We start from the raw sequence: 21351 nt of genomic DNA on the forward strand, positions 1-21351 counted from the left end.
TCCCTGTCTTGACGCGGAAGCGCTAACTGCTGCGCCGGGTTCTTGAATATCCGCTACGTTTTAATGCGTCGTACTTCATAGTTCAATCTAAAACCGCGGAATACAGGCGGTGGCGTCGAGAGACGACCGTCTGCCATCTTTTACCGAACGCGTCGACCTTTCATCGGTCAGAAACGCTCAGACGTCGTCACGTAACGCGCGGAAACCGTGCTCGCTGCTGCGGATCTCTGCCGCTAACGGCGGAAAATGGATTTATGAATTGTCAGCTTTCCTGTTGTGACATGTAAATGGATTTCCTCAAACCCCAGCATGTTGAAAAGTGATAAAGCCGCGTTTATTAATTGGCTATCCATCTGCAACCGCTCTTCCCCGGAGGCTTGGCGACGGCGAGCGACGAACCAGCAGCGCGTGACTCGCCATCCGTCAGCGACGGCGTCTCGGCGAAGCAAAGAGCGCGTCACGAATGACTTCAGGTTGTTTCACTTTCCTCCGCCGCCGCCGCCGCGCTCTGTTGAGGGTTCCCGTTTTTAATTGCTGTTCATACGGCTACTAATGGCTGCAGGTGGAGAAACCATATGCCGAGGTGCCTTTCATTATTCCAGAACTCCATTTCCGCCCCGCGCTGTTGTGCTGCGGTACATTTAGAGAAAACTCACTTGTACTCGAAGGAGAAAACACGGAAAAATGTCCCTTTGCACGCACAGAAGCGGAGGAACTTCCGAGAAACGCACGGGTTGCTCGAGAAGGAGCGGTAGATCTTTTGTTTTATTTAAATGTTAGGTGAGGGCATCCAGCTGTGAGCCCTGGATCGTCTATGAATCGTTAAAACTGTAATTTGTCGGTGTCGTCACACCCCAGAACTAAAGAGCAGCTTTCACTATTTCTTCTAGCATTTTAATAGCTGATTTTTTTTTTTTTTTTTTTCCCCCCCTTGGCTTGATTTTCATTTTTTTTTTTTAACCTCCCTTGGCTTGATTTTCAATTTTTTTTTTTTTTTTTTTTTTTTTACCCCCCTTGGCTTGATTTTCAATTTTTTTTTTCCCCACCTTGGCTTGATTTTCATCCCCTGCCCCCCCTTGGCTTGATTTTCATTTTTTTCTTTTTTTTTCCGCCCAGCTGGAATAGAAATTTCTCAATATTAAAAGACAAAAAAAAAAAAAGATGCTCAGTAGCGCTTTCTGTTTGAGCCGACGGACGGACAGAAACACCCGACTCGCTTGGATGTGAACTAACTCCGAACCCGACGAGAATCTCTCCGAACTCTCGCAACGTTGCGATCATTTAGCAAACGCCGACACAAACCTGCTGGCGTCAAACATTCGTCAATTTCGTGTCACCGCGTTGACAAATAATCTTTCTGATTCGCCCGCTTTAATTTCCAGTCCTTACGAGAAGAAAAATGCCGCACTGTGGGCAATCTTATTTCATACTCCATTTCACACACGCCTTTGTCATATTCCAGGAGATACTCCTAACGTTCACACACACCGTGATAATCTGTCACGGTTGTTTTTTTTCGACTCCTCGGCGGATATCGGCTGTCCGGAAGGCTCCCGCTAAACGGCGGGGAGGTAAAAGACGACGGCGGGATCGGGGCCGACGCAGAATTCAAGAGGTCAACTCCAAGGACTTTGCGCGGCGAAAGTCGGCCAAGTGTCGCAGGAAGTCCATTTTCCACTCCAGGTATTGCAGCCGATTGGACCGGGACTTACCTGCCACCAATTACCAATCGGTGCACAGGCTGTTTGACCCGCCACTCTCTCTGGAGACCGAGGAAGCTCTGGGAGCGAGAGATTGCTCTCCTCTCCCACGCCGCTGGTTCAAAGGTCGTTGGCAGTCGCCGGCGTCCGCCCTCTAAAACTTTCGCTCCTTCTCGCCCGGCGCCCGACCCGAAGTCACTTTTCGTTTGTCAGTCGACCGAGAACGTAACCGGATCCCGATGTCCTGGGTAGATTTCACCAACGGCGTTTCGGCTTTTTGTGCAAAATCAGCTGTTGACCGTTCAGACGGGAAGGGATGATGACAAAGAAGAATCCCGGGTCGGGACGGGGAGTGGACAGGAAAATATTCTCTGAAGATATAGGGATATTTTTGCAGCGACGCAGATCAGGTGCAGTTTTGGTCGTGTTTGGCTTTAAAAAAAAAGGCAAAACCTTGAGTCGGCAGGCGGATCAGAATAATAACCATCTGCACCTTTTTTTGGCAAAAATGTTGATGTTCTGCTGCGAGCCCCGGATACCTCTCTGTGGCGTTGCACACCGGAAGAGCTTGGGACTCTTCGTCGGTCCATTTTTCGCCGATTCCGTCCATTTTGTCGGCGTGGCACTGGGGGGAGGAGCGACCGTCATCGGAACCGAACACTCCCGGTTCGTCGACACTGAACCCCTATCCGCTTCCTCGGCGCCGCTAGATGGCAGCTAGCTGCTCACGGCTCATCCACGATGGGTTAAACGCAGAAAAGGAATTTCCCGTAAGGGATTAATAAAGTATAAATTAAAAAAAAAAACAGCTCACCGGGGACCCAAGTAGATTTTAAAAACGGCCCAGCTGAAGAAGTAATGGTCGTGGCAAGAACAAGAACCCTGAGCTCAAATGGTTCTAGGAATTGAGGTTTAAGGTTCCTGTGGTTCTCTAAACGCACCAAGCAACGGCAGAGTTCCTGAAAAAGTTCCTATCGGGCCAAAGGCGGCTGATGTGCCGAGGGTCTGTGTTTGTGGCACAATGGATTTCTTCCATTTCTATAATAATACAGAGCTTAAGTGGCTTTCCACTTTCTTTTTTGAGTGCTTCACTTCACTTTCTATTTTCTGCGATCCGAAAATGTGAAAGCAGGCAAAGAAAAACGAGAGTTTACCGAAACTTAGTGTGTCACCGACTCCCCCGGAGAGGAAGGACTAACGTAAATTCCGGCCTATAAGCCGCTACTTTTTTGCTTTGAGAACGGCAGCTTTTACAAGGATGCGGCTGATTTATGGATTTCTGCAGGGTAATTTCACTGTCGCAGTGGACAAAGTGTTTCGGCAAACCCGCTCGCTTTTACGCTAATTCTTCAAAACCCTGTCATGAAAAAGACGCGTAGAAATCCATTTGATGCGTCTTTCAGATTGAAAGCGTTCACTTTGACCGTCAAAAAAGAAAATAGAGCTGCCGCACGTACGGGAAGTTGTAAGTTCGGCATCTGTTGAAGATGTTACCGTCATTTATTTAATTAAGTTTCCCAAAAAAATCTTTCCCGCGACATCTTGCTACACTAAAACCTCACATTTGACCGGGAACACGTGCGCTCCATTTATATACAATTTTTTTTTTTCTTTTAAAAATAAGTAAAGTGACGCTATTCACAAGCCTGGTCACCGAACGGTTTAAAAAAAAACAAATCAGCAGCGTTGATGGCGTTAAAGTGGAAGCAGGCTAGAAGTGCTTCCTAGAACCGTGATGTTCTATGAACAGCAAAAACCCTCCAGCAGATGGGTTATAGCTATTTTTTTTTAAATTGCGCACAGAGTCCCGAGACGCGGGGCCTGTTGCCGGGCGCCATCTCAGGTCCCGAAACTGGGCCGACGGCGAGGAAGCCGCGGTGGTCGGCGGCGGGCCGGGCAGCCGGCATGAGGTTGTTTTTACTTTTTTTTTTTTTTTTGAAGAGAAATCCAGAATTCGGCGAAAGCCAGCGCTGAGTCAGTGTGTGTGATATGTGACCATCTGTTCGGAGCCTCCCGGCGGCACTTTGGGCATTTTTTTTTTTTTTATTTTGTCTACTGCAGCCTCATTAAGGCAGGGCGGGGGGGAAAAAAAAAAGACTGTAGCGTAGATATAAAGTTGTGAATCGGATTTAATTCTTGGATGCAGTCACAGGAGTCCGGCCCGTGTCGGTAGCCTCATGAGAACTCACGGTTCGGGTAAAAAAAATAGGTGTTAAGGCGTGATCGCGATCCGCCTTTCGATCCCCGTTCAAGACGCAGGTGAAAGACTTCTACATGCCAAATGGGGGGGAAACTAGAGCGCTGCGGTGACCCCTGGGGGCCGACCCGGCGCCCGCCTCTCCCGGCAGGGGAAGAGGAATCAGGAGGCGTGTCGGAGTTTCTCGGTGCCCTGCGTTCTCCGGCAATTTCCCATCATCGGCCCGCGGTGCTTTTCCATTCCAGCGTCCTGTGCAAGTTCCAGGTGTCTCATCGACGTTGACACCCTCCAGTCGTTTCTCCCACCTCTCCAACCGCCTTGTCATGGCCTCGTTGTTTTTTTTTTTTAATTTTTTTATTTTCCTCCTCTCCTATCTGCATCCCTTCTTTTTTTTTTTTTTTTTTTTTTTTTTTTCCACGGCTGGACCCACTCCCCGCCCCCCCCCACCGGGTTCTTGGCAGTGCTTGGCAGTCACCCACCTTGTCTAACTAGCAGGTTGCTGTATGTCTGTGTGTATTTGCACACTCACTGTGTCTCTGTCCACTGTGTGTGCATGAAATTGTGTGTGTGTGTGTGTGTGTGTCAGTAGTCTAGACGTGGTTTCCTCTCCTGTGTTTGTCTTTCTCCTCGGGCCAGCTGATCTATTCAGACAGGAATGTTACTGCTATTGCTACCATACTGGTAATACACACACACACACACACACACACACACACACGTAGAACACTTTCTGATTCTCTGCAGCTCTTTTGCTCCCCACTTTATCTTTCCACCCATTAAATCTCTTTCTCTCTTTCTTTATCTCCCTTTATCAGCCATTTATCCGTCCTTCCAGCTCTCCGCACCTCTACCCCAGTTCAACACCTCCTGCTTCTCCACCTCCTTACTTTCCTCGCAACAAAAACCCTCTTCATTGTCTTACCGTTGTGTTCTTCATCGTCATCTTCTCTCTCTCGCTCTCTCTCTTTCTCTCTCTTTCTCTTTTTCTCTCCATCGTTGACTTCTACTCCAAGAGAATCCCCGCAGAAGATCTCTGTTAATAGATAGAACAATGGGAATGATGGAAAAAAACTGGCACCTTGTTTGTGCCTGTTTCAGAATGACCAGCTCTGTGCGTGTGTGTGTGTGTGTGTGTGTGTGTGTGTGTGTGTGTGTGTGTGTGTGTGTGTGTGTGAGTTTAAAAATGCCAGATTCTGCAGAAGATCTCTGGTAATAGACAGAAAAATGGGAATGGTGGAAAAAAACTGGCACCTTGTGTGTGCCTGCTTCAGAATTACCAGCTCTGTGCACGTGTGTGTGTGTGTTTGTGTGTGTGTGTGTGTGTGTGTGTGTGTGTTTAAAAATGCCAGATTCAGTCACCAGTGTTAAAGTCTCTTCTCTTAAATTAATCGAGTGTTAATGCAATCGGCAATTAAACTGGCGTCATGCTGGCACACCTCGAAAATACTGGAAGCAGATTTAGGAAATGTGCCCACACACACACACACACACACACACACACACACACACACACACACACACACACATACTGACGTCCTGTTTTTTCTTTTTCTTTTTCACGTCTTTCACATCTCTAAACTCATTTTTACTTCATAATTCCATCGATCAGTGTGACCGTTAATACAATTCACGCATTTCTTTTTTTTTTTTCGTTCAAAGAACCTTTTCTGCCGACAGAAAGATAGAAATTTGGGATTTTAGTTCTCAATGTCACGCTTTTTTTTTTGTTTGTTGAAGCCGAGGCCTCCGTCCTCTGCAGGTTTGCAGAGTGAGCACCCGCGGGCATTTCGTCCCCCCCCTTGTTTGCCCTCATCTCACATTCTAGCCTTTTCTCGGGGATCATTTCCCCCCTTCGTCCTCACCCTCCTCTGTCTTTGCGTCCGTTAACTCCCGAGTCGCAGGCGTCGGACCAGTAAATGTTAAGCGATGTCACCTTCACGCCTCCGGCCTCCGGCCTCTCGTCCCCGAATCCGAACCGGCGTCGTTTTGAGATGCCGCGCAACCCTCGCCGCCCAGCTTCTCCGCTCAAAATACGACGCACAAGTTGAGACGACCGCTATATACTGTACCTTTTTGGAACGACAGGGGTGATTTCGCAGAACTTATATTCATCAACCTCTCCGTGTGGCGTTCACGTTTGGCAGCCGGGTTGCCAAACGGCTGCTATTCCTGGAACAGAAGTCCAGAAAAATCTTCTATTTTTCTCTCCAGATATTACAATTTGAACTTTTGCCATCTCCCTCGAAACAAAGGCGCACTTTGGACCGCTCCTTCCTCTCGGCGGCGGGATCCTCCTCGTGGCGCGTCTCCAGCCGCATAAATGTATGAAGTTTTGAGAAAAACCATACAGACGTCAACGGGAGAAATGAATACTCTTTCGGAGACATACCGTTCTGATGAAGCCGACATCCTGGATCCGGTTCCCGACTGGAACCGTCTCTTCGTTCCCATCTTTATTCCGCGTCGGTCTCTTTCTGGGTTTTTTCGCCGGACCCGGCGGGAGATCCCGAATGCCACTCTGAATGACACTTGGGTTTTTCTGAAACTCACGTGACTGAATCAACCTGTGTGTGTGTGTGTGTGCGCAGGTTTTTTTTTTTTCACCCCGCTGCGGTCCCATAGTCAAATTTCCCAGAGTGCAGTAAACGTCCCGGGTGTCTGTATCAAGATGGATTTTATGATTTAAAAAAAAAAAAAAAGCAATATTGGCTTTTATATCATTATTATATTTGAACAGATGTCAACCCCGAAAGCCAATTTGATTCATGTTTCCCTCCCCCTCGCCCTCGCCTTTTTTTTTTTTTTATTTTCCCACTTCCTCTAAGTTTACTTTAGTATTTCCACGTTTTTAAACACAGTCAGATGACAAAGATCGGGGCCGAGGGTTGAATAGTCCGGGGCTGGAGGAGGGAGGGAAAACCCAACGGGACGATTTTGAGAGCCACAAATCAGCGAGGTGAAGTCGGAGGGTCTGGATGGCCCCCGGGCCGGGTCGGGTTGCAGACGGAGTGTCGCGGGATGATTCTCAGAATCCGTATCGGATAGCCGAATGATGAGAGATAGATTTTCGGGGCTAAATTTAAACCAACTGCTGATTATCCAAACAATACCACGACCGCCACTGACGCTCCACCTCCTACGATTTATGGTAGTAAATGCGATAACAATATGAATCATGAGTATTTCTGTTTGTGTGCATGCAGGAGGATAGCGGGGAAATGTCATTTAAAGGATTTTTTATTGACATGAACCTCTCATAAAAATACATTGATCAATCAATCGGTCAATCGCACCTCTGTGAAATCAAACTGTCCTCTTAAGGAAGCAACATTTGACTCGTTTTGACTTATTTTAAGGACATCACATCCAAGTCGGATCAGCCTGGAGTGTGTTATTCCACTTTAATTTGGAGTGTGACTCCGAATCCAGACCTCCGCGGGTTCCTACATCAATTTCCATTGATCATTTTTGTGGGATTTTCTTGTCAGCACATCCATAAGAATATTTCATAAGAATATTTCATTCATCCATATCGAGGATGGGTTATTTTAGTGTTCCCTTTATTTTTTGGAGCAGTACATATATATATATATATATATATATATATATATATAAAAGTATAAAATGCAAGTGCAGCAATAGAGAAGTGAAATGGGCTTTTAAGCATCTGTGGTGACTTTTTTTTACAGAAGAACCATTTTTTTTTTCCAGGCAGTTTCGAGCTGCTTTGCATCTCGGCGCCCTGCCGGCGGGTCGGAGGAGGGGCTGGTAGTGTGTGGACGGGGGCGAGCTTTCCTTTTTTTTTTTTTTTTTTTTTCTTCTTTTAGATAAACACACACATTAAAATAACGTCTAATAATAGAACCAAGTATCTTGTTTTGGTGGAACAGATGATCCGGCCCTTTTCCTTCACACCGACTGGGTTTTCCACCCTCTAAAAAAACTTTGTTAAAGTGGAAAAAGTTCCGGTTCTTTCACACATTTCTCATTAAGTTGATAAAATTCTCCTAGTTGTTCTTTACAATCACCTCCACTTTGGAAACGGGTGCACACACACACACACACACACACACACACACACACATGCTTGCAGCGGCCGCAGAGCTGACATAAATCAGCAATTGTGGTGAAAGAGAGAGAGAGAGAGAGAAAGGGAGACAAATGGAGGATGGAGAAATGTTAGAAAGTTAAAAAAAACAAAACAAAAAGGAGGCGTTCTTTTGCCCCCTCCGGAGTTCCTCACCTGTTATCCAGCAGAATGAAGAAATGAATTCATAAAAGATTCACCAGTCAGTCGACACCGCAGCCTCCTGACGGCCCAGATAACACACACACACACACACACACACACACACACACACGCAGGGGAACACACACACAGCTCTCATAGTCCCTGACCATATGTTTAACTTATCAGCCATCTCTTTCTCAGTCGCCATGGCAACCTCTGCAAACAGCGACCTGGGGCTACCGCACAGCACAAGGCCTCTCTGTTTCTCTTTCCTCCTTCTTCTCCCTCTCTCTCTCTTTTTCTCTCTTTCTCCCGCTCCCTTAATCCCTCCATCCCCCCCTTCGCCTCCTCCTCGGCCCATCGCTTCCTCCCCGCATCATTTCTTCTCCCTCTCTCGTCTTTCCTCCCTCATTTCCTTCATCCTTCCATCAACCGTCTCCTCTCTTGCCTTCGCGTTTCCACTACTTCAGTTTTCTCCTGCCTCCCTTCCCTCTTTCTATTTTTCTCCGTCTTTTCCCCCCGCCGAGGGCGACTTCACCAACCCGACGAGCAAATTGAATTTTTGGTTTCGGAAACAGGACCTGCGTTCACGTGGATCTTTTTTTTTTTTTTTTTTTTTTTTAACGTGTCGGATTGATCACGTTGCCGCCGCCGGCTCGTCAAACGTGGCAGCTCGGGTCAATCGCCCGGCGTCGGTGCGACTGCGGCGTCTTCTCGGACGAGCCGAGGAGACCCGGTGATGTCTTCACACGGAGAAGGCTGTCAAAGAACGGAGCGCGAATCGAGAAAACCAATCCTAAATTTGACATTTTTGAAAACAACATCTGGTACACAAGCTCCTTCCTCACCGTAGGAACTTTTTGCAATTCCTAGAACTTTTTCAGGAACCAGACTGCTAGAACTACTTCTCTGCAGGATTTTTTTTATGCTTCGACGGGAACTCGTGACGTAAACGATTGGTGGAACTCACAAACCCGGCCCGCGACCTTTCGGACGGCTGTTTTCTCGCGGCAAAATAGGAGAATGTACCAATGAAGAGGTTCGAAGGTCTTCCGGCCTGCTAAACATGGCTTCCCATGGCTTGCGGCGGCAACAAATGTCCGCGGCTAGCTAAGTTCGCTTCACAGGGAGAAAATACAAACACGTCAACCCATCTGACGCTCCATGGTTGTTGTGGTACTACTTCCTGGAACCAAATCCGAGCATTGTTGTTTTTTGGTACGGCTGAGTTTTATCAGGAAAAAAAGTGACGCGTTTGGGTTTGGAAACATTTGGTAACGTCCTGATCCGCGGCCCCCGAGGACGATGTCACATCTCCCGCATCTCAGCGAAGCTTTGATTCTTATCTTCCCGAGATTATCGGCCATCTGCGTTGGTTTTTATGACTTGCAAATTGTCATAAGAACATCCCCAAACCATACGTGAGGTGCAGCTCGGGGGCGGTAAAACATTTGCTTAAACATGGTGCACCGGTTAGCGCTCACAGCAAGAAGCAAGAAGGTTCTTGGTTTGATTCCTGACGAAAAAAGGCGGCTTTTCTTGCACGTTCTCCCCTCGACTGGATGGGTCAGCAGGTTCATCGGAGACCCGGATGTGTGAATGAGTGGGTGAACGGTCGCGTGCGTCTATAAACTCAAGGCCCGCGGGCCAAATGTGGCCCGCGACGTCATTTTATGCGGCCCGAAATGTCCAGGAAGAGATAAGTTGATGCAGATGGAAGGCTGTTTCTAGAGAGATGGGACCGTTCAGTCGGGGGAAAACAAGCCCACTGACTATATTTTGATTCTAAAAGGTCTGATTGTCTTAAAATCGATAAGTCAAACGCGTGCATTGACCATAAACTACATTTCCGATCACGTTTCCCTTGAAGTGACTGCCGATGTGCTTTTCAACCAGTGGAAATGAGAAAAAAATACAAAAGATCCCTAAAAGTCCAGTAAAAGAAAAGCTGATGCAGATGGAAGGCTGTTTCAAAAAAGATAAAGAAATGCATACATTACATTTTGGATTTGAATGAGTAGTAAATTTTAGAACGTTAAGGGTTAGTTACATTTATCTTACTTTACAATTGGTGACATTTAGTTACATTTATACTGTTACAGTTACACATGAGCCATTGGGGGCAACCGTTATACTGATTGGTGGAAATGAGTTTGTAATTTGTGCGGGATTAGCAGTACATATCATGAAAAAAGAATAAATTAATAACTTGCACAGCTTTAGAATATATTTCTACAACGGGTGCGAGCGTTTTCGGACTGATTTAGATATTTTTTTGTTGTTTAATGAAAGAAGAGCAGCAACGAGTTATTTCCACGATCAAACAGCACACCTGGGCGTGTTTGTCCGCTCATCTCCCTCCGTAATGAGAAAAATAAGATGTTTTGAGAACTTCTGAGAGGTTCTTTGACTCCCACGGATAATTTTGTTTTATTTCTGATTATCGTAGAGTCGCGGTGAGAAATCTGCCGAACACGTGACAGGTGAAATCTGGAGGGGGGGGGGAGGTGGGGGTCAGGAGAGCTGGAAGGGAGATCATATCGTTAGCTTTTCCTTTCGAATAAATAAAAATAAAAAATATAAAACCCGACATCAAATCCGAATCACCGTGTGTGACAACCTGTGCGGGAATCAGAGCCTGGGAGGAAGGGAAGGCTCTTCCGTTTCAAGTAATTATGAAATCATTTTGTTTCATGAGGGTGGACATGTGTGTGTGTGTGTGTGTGTGTGTGTGTGCGCGCCTGCACTGCAGCACACTGCTCAACATATTTGCACACGTGTGTGTGTGTGTGTGTGTGTGTGTGTGTGCACTGCTTCCCTACCCGAGCTACCCTTGCTTGAGGCGGTGCAGGGATATATGTGTGTGTGTGTGGGTGTGTGTGTGTGTGTGTGTGTGGGTGATGGATGTGTAAGGTGAGCAGGTTAATCTCTTACTAATGTAGATGAATTGTCCGCAGCCCATGTTACACAAAATGTGAGAAGGCGCCCACACCCACACCCACACCCACCCTCACACACAAATGCTTCATCCCATTCACGAAAAAGAAAAAAAAAAAAGGATCAGACACACTCCCCCCCACACACACACGCGCAGTGCAGATTAATTCTTGCCGTAGGATTTTAAGAGAGGAGCAGACGCAGGATGACGGCAACATTCGAAGGGGTGTTTTCACCAAAACGACGCCTGTCAGAATCTTTCATTTCTCTTTCTTTTTGTTTATACTTTACCTGTTCACTTCAATGCAGCCGGCTGTCATTCCTTCTCTTTATAATTCTGCAAGTGGGCGCAGACACACACACACACACACACACACACACACACACACACACACACACACATCCTGTGAGTCACTGCTCCAAGTTCTTGCTGTCACCCACTCTCAGGTCTGTGTGTGTGTGTGTGTGTGTGTGTGTGTGTGCACGTGGGTGTGTGACAGTGTGTCACGGGTTTCAGGATTAAGACTTCATTTAGACACCTAGCAGAGACCTCAGTCTCCCTTCTGTCTCATGGGAGAAAAAAAAAAGAGGAGGAGGTTGAGTGTCTGTGCTACACACACACACACACACACACACACACACACACACACCTGCTACCAGTTGATCATTTCATAAAAAAACTCCTTCACTTCAGTCCCTGCTGGTGGAAAACGGTTGGACGCCGCGTCGGTGTTTTCCCGACAACAGCCGGTCGTGTTTCCACGCCGACTGAAGGTCACGGCGTGAATATTTTCATTGGTTCTCGTCGGAGCGACTGGTTTCCCGCCTCGGCGGGAGGCCTTTGCACGCCGATTTTAGTTTATTTCTTTTTTTTCTTGTCATTACTATTGTCTTATTTATTTTGTCGTTTAGTTCTGGTTGTCTATTTCTCCCCCTTCCTCTTCCTTAATGTTGTCCATTCTTATCCCTGATGTTATTGTTATTGTTGCTCTCCCTGTCTCTCTATTTATATTTCCCTTCACTATATTATATTATAATAACTGTTACGCTACAGTGACAAAGGAATTTCCAAAAAGTTTATCTTTTATCTCAAACGTGTCCCGCCATGTCATTTTATGTGGCCCGAAATGTCCGGGAAGAGAAAAGTCGATGCAGATGGAAGGGTTTTTCAAGAAAGATGGGAATGCATTTGTAAAATTTTAAATTTGAATACGTAGTAGGTTCTCCCTGTGTCTGCGTGGTCCGCAAAAAAAATTTTTTTCCATTCGACCTTCCGGCTCTTATTTTGGAAAAACGAACGTTTCCGCTTTCACCTTTACTCCCGCACTTAATTTCAAACATCATCTACCAGCCCTTGAAAAAAAAAAGATAATAATGCGAGTTGTGAGTATGTATTGTGCGTGGCTATAATTGGCCCTGTATTCATGCGAAATAAAATAGTGCGGCACAAATGGCCGATATTTATGCCATTACTGTAAATTTACTGTACAGAAAATGCGTAAATCCAGTAATTAAAAAAAAAAAAAAAAAAAAAATCAGAATTTGGTGAAGAAATTAAAAGTACGTTTATCTTGCACATTGATAAATATAACTATTTAATTCTTTTTTTTTCATTTGACACTTTAAGTGAGGCACGGCCTCTCCTGCCTCCCCTGACCGCACATCACAGATCCATCGTCCTCGGAACTGAATGTTCGATTCCCAAATCTTGTTGAATAAGACACTGACCCCATAACTGCTCCTCCGGCGCCGCTAGATGGCAGCCAACCGCTCATGGTTCGTCCATGACGGGAAGGAATTTCCCAAAACGGATTAATAAAGTAGACATTTTTATAATATGATTTGTGCATGAGAGGGTGAATGAGTGAATGCTTATCTTTTTATTTGACCTTGTGATTGATCGGCGTTGCGTCCGGGGCGATCTCCTCCACGCAACCCTAAGTGCGGTAATGAATAAATGATTAAACCTGGAATTTATCTTCACTGATAGGAAACAACACGGTGCATTTTAACCGACGACCAGTTTCCCAAGTTACCATAGAGAGCGCATTTGTTTGTTTATGATAAACGCTTCTATTTGTATTCCCGTCATGGATGTAGATCATCAGTTCCTATTCATCTGGGTCATTGTATGTCTGTGTTGGAACGCTGTATTATTGATCGAGCGTGGGATTACGCTGTTGATGAGATTTTCCTTTTACTTGAGGTAAATATTTAGGCCCGTGCCGACTTGTAGTTTGCGTCGGGCAGTTTTGTGAGCAACCGCGCATCCCAAAATACGCCACAAATCATGTCGATTTGATTCGGCGGTGAAGAGAATCCACAACGAAGTCTTGAATTTATTAGAGGGTCAAATGAGAGGGGCTCGGACTTGCCCGGTAATCGCCGAAAAAAACGCGGAGAAAACGAAAACGATAACCAAGACGTATTTCGCCTCTGAAAAAATGTGCTCGGGGGTTGATTAGCGAACGACATCTCGGCTTCGGAGCCGGATGAACCCGCGTTCGGCGAACGCATCAACATTCAAAAGTCGAGGTGAACCGTCTTTTTGAACTCATGCAAATGAGCTCATGAAATATTGAAGGCGGCGCCTGAAACACGCGATTGCCCGAGACTGTTTCCTTTTTTTTTTTTTCTTTTTAAAGAATTTGGCGAAGGCCGGCCAAATATCTGGAATCTATCGCGCATCTAGAGACGGAGAAAACGCACTTGATATGCAAGAACTGAACACCCACAAACGCATCCCGGGGAAAGAGAGGAAGAGATCACGGCGCCATCAAAGCTTTGCAGATCTCTACTCATTCATAATTCCTCCTCCCCTCCGACTTCGTCGTGCATCTCGTCCTCCCGTGTCTGTGGATCCTCTTTCCGCTCCCACGCCGACGTTTTCTCTCTTTCACCGTCGCCTCATGCAGATTTTTTACATTTGAGGGTGGGTATGTTTAATCCATCCGCACCGGCGCTAATCGTAAATGCGCGGAGGTTGCGGTCGTCGCCAGCCGAAATAAAAACCCCGCCGACTCGTAACCTGGGACGACGGACGAAGCGTGCGAAGGTTGCAGCCTCGTCCAGACACATTGAAACTTAAAATGAACTGTATTCCGACAAATTCTTTTCACATTGCAATTCATTTTTACCGAGAACGTCTCACGACCCCGGAAATGCGCATTTTGGTGAGACGTATCTTGTGGTGAAAGCGCGAGTAGGAACGATTAGATGCTTAAATGTAGTAACGGCAAGTTTCTTACACAAATTTTGAGTGCGAAGGAAATAATAAGTGTCAGCTGCGCCATAGGCCCGGCACTGGATGCCGGTTTGGGCTCATCGAAGAGACTCATTGCCGTCTTTTTCTTCCTGGAACCTTACGGGTGTTGATATTGCGTATTGTTTTTCCAGGTTTTGTGTTTTGTAAATCAGGCATGCGAGGCCTTCACAGCCGGATGGAGATGGAAATGGAGCCGTGGACGGTAGTGAAGGATCCGGAGCGAGGGGGTCGGGGGGCTCGGATCAGAATCCCGGATCCCACAAGAGAAACAGAAGCGAATAAACAAGGGAGCTTTTTGCAGCTCGGGACCAACGATGGGCTATGTCGGAGGGATCGGGACAAACGGAAAACAAGACGGACCGAGCTTCTCGTAGAGATCTCATTCTCGTGCAACCTCAATCGGAGAAAGGCGTTTCTGAATTAAACTAATTTCTGGGGTTTTGAGGGCATTTAAAAATAAGCCGCACCGGCTAAAAAATAGCTACCGTATTTTCTGCACTATAAGGCGCACCTAAAAGCCTTTATTCTTCTCAAAAACCGACAGTGCGCCCTATAATCCAGTGCGCCTTATAATCCAGTGCGCCTTATATATGGATCAATATTGACCCGCAAGAGGTCTCGCAACTACGGGAAGTAGCCTCCGACTCCATTTTCTCCGGTAGAAGAAGTAGTGCGCGGTGCGTGCTGGGATATATGACTGCGCGAAGCGTGCGTTTTCATTTCCATTTGTGTGTGTGTGTGTAAAGACCCCAAAATGGCACCTTTCAAGAGACATGCTTACGACGCAGAATTCAAACTCAACGCAGTAGAACACAGGAATAGAGCAGCAGCGAGAGAATTCAACATTAATGAATCAATGGTACGGAAGTGGAGGAAGTAATGAGATGACCTGCGCCGAGTAAAGAAGACCAAACAGAGTTCCAGATGGAACAAAGTGAGATGGCCTCAGTTGGAGGACAAACTGGAACAGTGGGTTGTTGAACAGAGAGCGACAAGTAGACGTGTCTCTACAGTCACTATTCCAATGAACGCATCAGCGCTAGCTGGCGACATCAACATCAATGAATTTAGAGGCAGTCCTTTTTGGTGCTTTTGTTTGATAAAAAGCTTTGCACTGTGACAAATGGAGTTGGAAATATATTGTTTGAATGAAGGCGGTGCAAATACAGGATGAGCTACCGGTACGTACGGAACCGCCTTGTGAATGCACTAACTTGTTTTGGGAGGGAACGGAGTTGTCAGAACGTTGGTTTGTATTCTATTAATGAAGTTTGACTGATTATCTGACTGTTTTGTTGACATTCCCTTTAGCGCAGCCCCATTTAGTAGATCCATTACGCAACCTCAGCCACTACAGTAACTTCTATTCTACAAGCCTTATAATGCGGTGCGCCTTATATATGATTTTTTTTTTTAAAATAGGCCATTCATTGAAGGTGCGCCTTATAATCTGGTGCGTCTTATAGTACCGAAAATACGGTAAGTAAATATATGTGCACATACTGTAGCGAGTCACGAATGTTGGGGTTTATGTTGTTTTCTGTGTGATTTTGGGGTTGCTGGGAATATTGTTGGTGTGGTTTGGGGGTGCAAGGAATTCTGTTTTTTCTTTTTTTACCTGGAATTGAGCGGGATCAGTTAGTTGGATTGCAGATTTGTGTGGCGTAGCTGTAGCCAACAACAGCTATTGCTTATTAAACGGATGTTTTACCAAAACACTACAATATATAGGGCTCACTTGTCAATAAGCTGCAGGGGGCCACATTCTAACTTGAGATATTTACACAGAAACATTTTTTAAAAACCTTAATCCGTACTGGAAATGCTTTTTTCCGAACAGCGCCTGTAACACGGCTGATGAAAAATAAATAAAAATAAAAAACACAAGGAAAAGTCCATTTTCTATCCTACTCCAGCTGATCGCTATCTTGGTCTTCCTCTCGCGCACTAAAAGCAATAAAATCATCTTTTTTTTGGTGTCGGAATCGAAGGGCCTCAGAATTTCACGGCCATTTCATTGGTCAGATGTAACGCGGCAAAATGTTTTCGCGCGTGATTGTTTAAGCCGCAGTGTTCACAGTGTGTGGGCGGGAAAATGGAGAATAGTCGGGAATCTACAGTTATATGAAAAAACTTCAAAACAGAAAACAGAGGCGGAGACGTAACGAGTAGACTTCACAACCAGGCTGAGATAATCTGACCAGGACTCAAGGCTGCAGAAAATAGTTTTAAAAAACATCACCTGCACAGCGGCGCCGCTGTCAGGAAGATTAAATGAATATATTAACTTTTCGGCTTCTCGCTGTCTTCTCGATGGAAGAGAGCATCTAGTTTTTGTTTGTTGTTTTATGTCCTCTGGTTACGCAAGAACTTACGAGTTTCTTTGCTTTTTATTTCCCGTAGTTTCAACCCGATATCATCACATTCATAATCCCCGCTCCGTCGTCTTTAGATCTTTTTTTTTTTTATGGTGATCTTTACTTCTCTCCTAGTCTTTTATGAAGATTTGCAGGGCGTTGGACCACGTTAATTAGCCCGGGTACTTCCAGAGATAATGTGGGTCATAACTTAAACCCAGAGGAACACGGGCTCTGCGGTGTTTGCAGTTTAAGAACATTAATTTTAAATGAATTTATATCTTCGATTTTGGTGAATTAGACGCGGTCTCTCTCGGACGACCCGACACGCACCCCCCGAAAACCCCGTCTGTAAACGGGCGACAGGAGTCCGAGACGGTCGGTTGACGAAAAAACGAAACAGTTAACGAAAAAAATACAAAAAAAAAAAAACGAAATGGTTAACGGAAAAAAAAATGGCATCAACGAAGTTTTCTACTTTGAAGCGCAAGACAGGAAGTGACAGGAAGTCAACGCTGGGACCGCTTGATGCGGGAAGATTTCCTGAGTGGTGTGTATATGTGTGTGTGTGTGTGTGTGTTCTCCTGCAGCATCAGTTGAATGCATTTGTCTGTGCATGCAAACACACCCATACTGAATCTCAAACGTGTGTGACGCGCTCACTTGAGATATAAACACACGATAAATGTAAACACGACAACCTTGGCAGAGGTTCGCCTTCCCAACTGCCCTCATAGATAATAATTGATTTAATGCCGACTAATCAACTAATGGCTTCGACTATTAGTCGACCGGGGAGGGGGCGGAGTCCCGCTGAATAAAAACAAAGAACAGGGGATGTGAGCGTGGAAGATTGTGCACCGAGGAGAAAAAAAAAAAGGAAATTAGCAGGAAGTCGCCGTTTAAGCAACATTTATCAGGAATCGCAAGCATCTGTCTGTCTCAGAATGTCCTTTTCGTCATTTTCCGTTCGCTCGTTTATTTACCTGAGCATCCGGCGAGATTTATCGACGGTCAGGCTTTTGAGCGTGAAATCGCCCCAAACTTTCACCCCTTAGACGGCTCTTATTCCTGCACGTACGTAAGATCTGGGTATTTCACCGCGTCCTCCGGAATTCATCCGTTACCCCCAGTTGAGCTGTGTCTGTGGAGCCAACAGGTTGCGAATCTAAAAAAAAAAAAAAAAAAAAAACCTGTGTCACCGGGACCACAAATTCTGCCTCCTCTTCCCCGCCACTGAAGCGGTTTAAAGATTTATATCCGGGTGACAAAATAAAAAAGATAGCCCTCGTTCCACAGTCCCCAAGGTTAAGCAGAGACTGTTTTTTTTTTTTTTTTTTTTTTCACTAACAACTCCAGAATGAGCAAAGATCCCGGCGACTCTCCTCATGTCGTCCAACGCATGACGAAGGTCAGGGATTCTCGACAGAAGGGAGGGGGAGGCGGCGGAGCCGTCTCGGCGCTGGATGCTGATTTATCCGTACATGCAACATTTGGTCTTGACGGGGGATGACAAGGATCATTACGTCCGGCTCGGGCCAAAGGGGCCTCCGAGCCCGGATTTCGGTTCCGGAGGCCGTTTGCCGAGAGCCTCCCGCAGATCGGACGGTTGTCTTCGAGGCGTGGAGGGCGGCGAGACTTTGTTATCGGGCGAAAACGGGCTTTATCGCTCGGAGAGACAGGGGGTTGCTAAGTGGACCATTACGCCTCTAAGTGATACATAGGAACACGCCGACGGACACTCGCTGAGCGAAAACTACATCGGGGGCGGGGGGAAAGAAAAGATTCAACATCTGCTTACTGAGTATTTAGAGGTCTTAATGACCGCATAAATCAAATGCATCCCCAAAAAAAAACCCAACTTGGATTTTAACAATCCTCCATTCACCTCCTTTTGCACCCAGGCCTGGCCATTAGTTGATCAGTCTGCTGCTTTATCACCTCCCCAGACTGCCGCTAAACGCGTCTTCCTCTGCAATTTCCCCGGTTCTATTGTCTCTGCACCTATAAAGTTCCGGTATAAACCTTTTTTGCCAGATGTTGAGAGATAAAAAAAAAAACGGGAACCCGAAGCAAATGCTATTTTGAAAAACAGGAAAGTAACAGGCCGCTAACACATTTAGCGCTGCGTGTCATTAAAACCAATCCGCGCCGTTTCCTTCATTCTGCTCACGACACGTTCGTCCTCAAGGCCGGATCTGGAATGAGACGGGTTTGGATTGGTTTATACTTCTGATTATTTTGTTAATAATCACAGCGGAGACACGCTTAAAGAAGCTCTGCTTGTGCGCAACAATCATGCGAAGGGAACTCGGGTGATCGGTTGTCAAAAAACGTTCTGCTGAACGAAACTGGTTGGATTATTATAAAGATAAGGTTCTGTTTCAGAACCCTGGATGTGCCTGCAGGACGGCAGAGGAGATGGTGAAGGTGAACGGCAGGGTGTGAAAAGATGATGGGTGAATACCGGCGGGGAGGCGGAAAGGGGCAGAAATCAGACAAAGACAGACGGAAGGGGTTTGGAAACAATAGGGGTCCGAACAATGCTAACAGCCCGCGGTTTCCCACGTGGTCGTTCCCCACAGCCGGGCGCAAATGGAGAGAAGAGGCAGGGGGCGTCCATTCTTTTTTTTATATATATATAATCAGTATTGTGTCCCTGGACAGGGATGGGAGGAAAACGGTAGTGAAGTCAAATCTGCCGAAGCCGAAAACTTGCCAAGATTTTTGTTATTGAGAAGAAGGACGCAAAGCAGCTCAGCAGATCAGGACTTGTTGTGAACCAGATCTTGAAAAGTTGGGTTTTCTGAGATCCAGATCGGATTGGCGCCACTCTGATAGGACGGTCGGCACGAGATGAGACGTAGCCTAATGGTCCCATTGGATCAAGCTTGGGAAATTGTTTTGCAGCAGCAGCAGCAGCAAGACATACAAAGACAAGACAGGCTAAAAATGAACACAATCCATCCGAAGAAGCGCCAGGTGGGACGTGTTTTACAAGACTCCCCGAATCCATTTCTATCCGCTGGTTCCCGAACAGACGGCGGAGCCCGGATTAACCTCGAGGAGCCGGGATGAGCAAGAGGACGTCCCGAAATGGAGGCAAATCGTGGGCGAGCAATCTGGTGACACCTTGCCGAGGTTTCCAGGTGAGAGAGAGGAGGGGAAGGGAAACGGGACGAGGGGGAAAGGAGGGCGGCGCCGTGGACGGCGTGGGGTTCCCCGTCCAGGGAAACACGTTTCTACTCCGTGCACGTCACAATAAACGCTTTTAATTTTGCAACTAAATATGTTGCAATGAACGACCGCAGAGAAAAATATTACATGCATGTAGCAAAACATTTCAAAAAAAAAAAAAAAAAAGGCATTTGGTATAAAGTTCCTTTTAAGTAAAATACTCAATGTCTATTTAAGTCCTTCTTGCTGTCGTTTATTAAGAGCGACAAAAATATGTCAACGTGCTTTATTTAGCTGTTACGAGTTTGCCATTATCTTCAAATTTGACAAGAAATTTTTCAAATGAATGTCCAAAATTAAAGTACATTTTAATCACATTAAATTAATTTACTTGATTATTTCCCGCTTCCCACCTGATGAGATTGGGATAGTTGTTTGATTAACCACAATCGCCCTGATTTCACTATTCATTTATTCAATGCCTGCTATATATTGTCTGTTTAATTAACACTGTCAGTCAAAGCTTATTTATTGTATTAGTTAAATTACTTGGGCGAATAAAGCAATTCTGATTCTGACAAGATGGATGGATGGATGGATGGATAATTTTTATTGAATATAACAGTTCACTGTGCTTCCTTGACTCGAACAACTACAACAACAATAGTAATAATAATAATAACAATAACATCATTCCTTTATCAGTATTATTGTATAACAATAATATTAATTATTGTTATTATTATTATTATCCTGAGTGCAGGATAAGCGGCAGATGATGGATGGATGAATGACTAGTGATGTCAGCTCATGTGGAAAAAAAAAAAGTAAAATTCCAAAAGTTTCAAGTTTAAAATCGTGATAAGGCCGCAACCCCCCTCCAAATCCCCCTCCAAAGCGGGATTTAATGGGAATGAGTCCCAGTTACATACATTCCTAGGAAGTAAAAAAAAAAAAGAAAGTTTTCAGTCAACTTCAGAAGAAAATAAGTTAAAATAGAGACGGAGAGAGAAGATTCCTTGAGCAAACCGGCCTTGTTTCAAATCTCTAGAATAAAACCACTCTGTCTCAGACGCGAATTACTAATGTCCGTTTGAATTATTGATAGCGGGGATGAATCTGCTCCTTTTGATCAATCGAGAACAATCACATTTGGAATTCACAATCTACACACGGCCGCGCTTTTTCTGTCTGCTCGGCGAGGACGGAGGGGGACGGGAATTTTTTTTTTTTTTTTTTTTTTTTTAGCATTCCCCAATTGTTGATTTTGAACAAAACTCAAAGAAGGTCCAGGTGCTTCCTGTGTAGAAACCTAACCAGACTTTACCTGCAGAAGAAACGATTGTCCGGCGATACTTTTCAGATTGAATCGCGACATCTCTGCTGCGGCTATGCTAATCCCTGGGACGGAAAACAGGAATTGAAGGCCTGTAGAATCATATTTACACAATCAGCATGTATCCAAATGCACTGCGGACAGCAAAGTA

This window comes from Fistularia commersonii, chromosome 30, assembly GCF_037954325.1.
Source record: "Fistularia commersonii isolate RoL2024-O1a breed Wild chromosome 30, RoL_Fcom_v1.0, whole genome shotgun sequence".
In the NCBI taxonomy this organism is placed as follows: Eukaryota; Metazoa; Chordata; class Actinopteri; order Syngnathiformes; family Fistulariidae; genus Fistularia; species Fistularia commersonii.